This window comes from Lathyrus oleraceus, chromosome 4, assembly GCF_024323335.1.
Source record: "Lathyrus oleraceus cultivar Zhongwan6 chromosome 4, CAAS_Psat_ZW6_1.0, whole genome shotgun sequence".
Lineage (NCBI taxonomy): Eukaryota > Viridiplantae > Streptophyta > Magnoliopsida > Fabales > Fabaceae > Lathyrus > Lathyrus oleraceus.
The window spans coordinates 97,475,515-97,480,821 of record NC_066582.1 but is presented as its reverse complement, the minus strand read 5'-3'; the positions used below and the strand labels follow the sequence as shown (position 1 = coordinate 97,480,821).

At 38.7% G+C, this 5,307-nt stretch overlaps 1 non-coding gene across 1 annotated transcript; it reads right to left on the bottom strand.

Moving 5' to 3' along the window:
* Window positions 1-3,323: 3,323 nt before the first annotated feature.
* On the bottom strand, window positions 3,324-3,430 carry LOC127077773 (small nucleolar RNA R71). The gene has a single exon (XR_007787546.1). It is a non-coding gene; the product is annotated as a small nucleolar RNA R71 (small nucleolar RNA).
* Between the last annotated feature and the right edge of the window lie 1,877 nt (window positions 3,431-5,307).

Sequence of the window (5,307 nt, the reverse complement as noted above, 5' to 3'; positions counted from 1 at the left end):
TTTTTAGAAGAAAAAAAAATTGATAGGGGTGAAAACCTCATCGAGAAGTCAATGTCTCCCCTTATCTTGACTGAGGAAGAAATAAAAGTTGTACGTCAGAGAAGGGAACATGTCAGTAGCTTTGTTAAAACATATCGGGGAATGATTGGTCATGAACCCAACGAAGCTAAAATCACTTGTCATTTGTAGTGCCATACATAATTTTATGTTGTGTCTTGGATCAGTCTCAGTGATCATTACAAAGTTAATGTATTAGCTCGCAAGAGACTTCGGGCAGTAGAGTCAGCCAATGCCAATAGGTGTTATTGGATGGCCACTCCAATGATTTTTACTCCCTTCATCTTGAATACAGTTGAGGTTATAACAAAAGCTCACATTACGCATACAGTTGGCAATCCCTCATATTAGTTTATTCTCCCAATAGGTCTAAGGGAGAGGATATGCAACTTTTTTAAGGGTTTTTTGGTTCCTTTATGCGAGTTTCTTTTCACCAAGTTAGGAATACGCTTGCCCTTCTCTAATTTTTAGGTGGTTATGATGAACCATTTAAAAGTTTCCCCCTCATAGCTTCATCTTGGAGCTTGGGATTTCGTAAAGGTGTTTCAACTATGGGCTGGGTATAAATATTAGAAACCTTCCCTGAGGCTTTTTTTAATCTTTTTTTGTGGCTCGTACTTCTCAGGATGACGTCTGGGATCAGGGATTGGTCTTCCTTCGCCCCAATGTGCATACTATAGTAGGTAGAGTAGTCCTCGTTCATTCTCACCATAAGAGGATTGAGCACTCTCGTGAATTACGTACTCTCAAGCGCATAAGAGGTAGAGTTTGACGTGCCATAAATTATGATGTTGAGCCAGATGTTATCGTTGTTAATGATGCTGAGACATGGGTGAGAGTTCAGGATGATACGAAGGTTCCTGCTTGTACTGATATAGAGGTTCATGTTTTAGCTTATACATATGTGTCAACTCAAGCTGATACAAAGGTATGTGTTCAGCCTGCCCCAAACGGGTTAGGGGTTCCTTTTAGGGAATTCTGACCCCACCTTACTGATAACACTAAAATTTACCGTATTTTCGACTTCGATTTCACATGCATTCTAGTTGTTTTATTATTATTTTATTGTGTTATTGCTATGTTTTCCTTTGTTTTCAGGTTTTTACTTTAATCGGAGCCCCGATCGAGAAAAGGAGCAAAAAAGAGCCAAAAACCCTAAAATTCAGCATTTTGTACTTGTGGCATACCCCATGGTTGGCGCCACAGACCCTGCCATGACGTGTCCAAGCTCAACTTCCCTTAACTCCCACGTTCCCCACTACCTCCACTAAGGCGCCTCACTTTGGCCTTGTGGCGGGCGCCATGGCCTTGTGGCGGGCGCCACAAGAGGAAAATAGTTTCCCATCCCATTTTCAAGTTGAAGGGCATCCAAGTCATTTTCATCTTTTTACTTGCTTATAAATAGAAACTCGAATTCACTTTTACAATCATCCAACCTTAGAGCAGAGGCAAACTCAGAGCAACTTTGTTTCACTTAGGCATATATTCAGTTTTATAAAGTGGTACTCGCTTCGCATTGGAGTGTTACCATAATTGTGTAATCAAGTCTGTGATAGAGTCTGTAATCGAGTTTGGAGCACTTTGGAAGGAAGTTAGTCCTGCCGCCATTTTCATTTCCGCTTTGCAATTTATTCAATCCTCCGATTGGAGCAGGTTTTTATTACTTGTCTTTATCTTATTTATTTTCCCGCACCCGCCTTACTTTATTTATTTCCCGCACTCGCTTTACTTTATTTATTTCTCGCACTCGCTTTACTTTATTTATTTCTCGCACTCGCTTTACTTTATTTATTTCTCGCACTCGCTTTACTTTATTTATTTCTCGCACTCGCTTTACTTTATTTATTTCTCGCACTCGCTTTAAATTATTTATTTCCTCGCACTCGCACTACTTTTATTTACTTTAATGCACTTTTATTTTACCATGTCTAACTAAATCTATAAGGTTAGAATGTAAGGATCGTAATTGAACCGATAATCCGTACAATTGTTCGTAGAAACACTTAAGGGCTATTTTAACTTTCAACTTAAATTTTCCCGCACTTCAATTCTGTTGGGTAAGATCGAAAGCCGTCCAACGTCTTTTTAAACTTAATTGTTTTTAACTATTTCAAAAACAGCGAAAGCGTTTTGTTTAGTTCATTAGGAGATTTTAACATTAAGAAGAAAAGAGATTTTAAAACTATTTTTGGACGCGTTTATAAGTTTAGAGTCTGGTTCGTGAGAACCTCTTTTGGTTAAGAAATCCAGGCTATAATACTTTTCAACTTAGTCAAGATATTATATTTCTTAAAAATAGGTTTACTACTCTAACGTAATGCGCGCCTTTTTATAAGTGACAATAAGAGGGTTTGATTAGGGAGTACAACTCGATTCTGAATACGCGAAAGCGACAATTCCTGTTAAATTAGTTCTTTTCAAAGTAGGAAACATTGCCCATAAGTAACTCTATTAGCAACTACTTGGATTATTAATTGATTACGTGAATTACATTCAACCCTGTCTTTATTAATTAATCTTTATTCAACACTTTACTTTTCATTGCACACTCCAAAAACACTTATTCTGATTGCCTTTGATAAACACCATAACAATAGATAACGATAGATTGACACTTGGTCTCTGTGGATTCGATAATCTTTTATATTACTCTGACGCGTTCGTATACTTGCGAAACACCGCATCAAGTTTTTGGCGCCGTTGCCGGGGACCAATTTCGTCAAATTTCATTTTCCTGTTGTTATATCGTTTAGACTTAGGCTATTTCCCGCCGGTCAATGCGAAGAACTCGCAGCACCGGAAGTTTAAGCTTAGTATACCCTTTGGCGGAACCTGAACGTTACGCTCGCGCACGTTTATTCTATCATAGAATTAAGAGAGCTATGGCCGAAGATCAAAACCAAAGACCTCTTAAGGATTTCGCTCAACCATCTAATGAAGAACCTAGTTCTAGTATAGTAAACCCAACCATCCCAGCTAATAATTTTGAACTTAAACCATCCCTGTTGCAACTAGTGCAACAGAGACAATTCGCAGGTCTCGCTACTGAGAACCCAAACCAACATTTAAAAATATTTCTTCAATTAGCCGACACTTTTAAAACCAATGGAGTTTCTCTTGAGGCAATACGTTTAAGATTATTTCCTTTTTCCCTCAGAGATAAATCTCTATCATGGTTAGATTCCCTTCCATCCAAATCCATTACGACTTGGGATAACCTTAGAAGAGTTTTTCTTGCTAGATATTTTCCCCCGAGTAAGACCGCCGTTCTTCGAAACCATATAACTAGATTTACCCAAAACCAAGGAGAATCGTTGTTTGAAGCTTGAGAGAGATATAAAGAGTTGTTACGAGCATGCCCACATCATGGCTTAGAAAATTGGTTAATCATTCAAACCTTCTATAATGGACTTCATTACAACACAAAGATGACCATCGACGCTGCCGCAGACGGTGCTCTGATGAACAAACCTTATCCTGAAGCTAGTCCCCTCATCGAAGATATGGCTCAAAACCATCAATCATGGGGAGTCGAACGAGCGACAGTTGAGAAGAAGGAAGCCCAAGGAGGAGTGCATGAACTAAGCTCTATAGACATGATGCAAGCTAAAATGGATGCATTAGCCCTTAAAGTCGAGCATATGTGCATAAACCCGAATACTGTAGCAGCAGTTTCGTCAGATTGTGAGATATGTGGAACCAAAGGACACTAATCTACAGAATGCAGTCTATTAAATGAAACCCACTCTGAGCAAGTGAACTACACCCAAGGGAACCCATACTCGAATACCTATAACACTGGATGGAGGAATCATCCAAACTTCTCCTATAAAAACAATAACCCTATTCAAAATAATGCACCTCCGAGACCTAGTTATCAAGCCCCTAGATCAAATCAACCTATGCAACTTGTGCCACCAAAGCCGAGCCTTGAGAAAATTATGGAAAATTTTATCACCGCTCAAACCCAACAAAACAAGGAGTTCATGAACTGAAACATTCATGTTAACGAATTGATTACTCAGCTAGGAACCAAGGTTGACCAAATAGTTACTCATACTAAGATGCTTGAAACCCAGATCTCTCAGGTAGCTTTAAACCAAGCCTCTCAGACTACACCTGGAGGACAATTTCCTGGACAACCTCAACAAAATCCGAGAGGACAAGCCAATGCCATTACCCTACGAAGTGGGAACGCTTATGATGAGCCACCAAACCCTAGATTGAGTGAACCCGAAACTTCTAAGGAATGTACCAAACCCACAAACGAAGTAAAGGAACCAGAGGAATCTGAAAACCAGGAAGGTCGAGAAAAAGGAGAAGAACCTAAAGATAAAACTTATGTACCACCCCTGCCATATAAACCACCCATACCATATCCGCAAAGACTCAAACAAACCCAGATCAATAAACAGTATCAAAAATTTATTAAAGTTATAGAAAAACTTCATGTAGAAATCCCTTTCACAAAAGCCATCACCCAAATACCTTCTTATGCAAAGTTTCTCAAAGACATCCTTACCAACAAACGTAGACTTGATGATCTGAAGCCTTTGGAATGTAATGCTATTTCCGAGGACAAATTAGCAAAGAAAGATAAAGATCCTGGAAATTTCTCCATTCCTTGCCTTTTGGGTAATCATGTCATCGAAAAAGCTTTTATAGACTTAGGAGCTAGTGTGAGCTTAATGCCTTTAGCAGTTTGTGAGAGGTTAAACTTAGGAGAATTACAACCCACTAAGATGTCACTTCAGTTAGCCGATAGATATGTTAAGTATCCGATAGGCATTTTAGAAGATGTTCCTGTTAGGATAGGTCAGTTATTTATCCCTACTGACTTTGTTGTCATGGACATCAAAGAGGACAATGATATACCAATCCTTCTAGGTAGACCATTCTTATCGACTGCAGGAGCCATAATAGATGTCAATAAAGGAAAGTTGACATTTGAGGTAGGTGACGAGAAAATAGAATTTATACTTTCGAAATTTCTTATGGCACCTGTGATGGGAGATTCGTGTTATGCCTTAGATATCATTGATGAATGTGTTAGAGAATTAGAACAAAAAGAAATTATAAAAACAATTAAGTTACCATCAACTCTCATAAGGGAAGATGATGACTTTAAGAAACCCTACATCGATGATAACCTTTACGAATGTTTATCCCTTACCCCAGATCCTATGCCATGCCCTAAGAAATTAACCTTAGAACTTAAGGAACTGCCTAAGAACCTGAGATACGAGTTCC